Here is a 222-nt window from a genome sequence, read left to right as displayed (position 1 = left end):
GAGTGTGAATTTGATCCATTCCGTTTAGGGTGAATAAGTCTCTTAAATGTTTATTCTATTCATAGCAATTCAAGGGAAAAAAATCGAAAGGAGGCGAAAATAACTCCAGGGAAATTGGTTTACTTTTAATTTCCTGCGATTGTTTATGATAACATTAAATGTAAGAGTAATGAGATTCTGTGCATGTGTTTAAGCGAATTAGCAAGCAGTAAGATACGGTAG

Source organism: Penaeus monodon, chromosome 15, assembly GCF_015228065.2.
Source record: "Penaeus monodon isolate SGIC_2016 chromosome 15, NSTDA_Pmon_1, whole genome shotgun sequence".
Lineage (NCBI taxonomy): Eukaryota > Metazoa > Arthropoda > Malacostraca > Decapoda > Penaeidae > Penaeus > Penaeus monodon.
The sequence above is the reverse complement of the archived record's forward strand: the minus strand, read 5'-3'. Positions refer to the sequence as shown.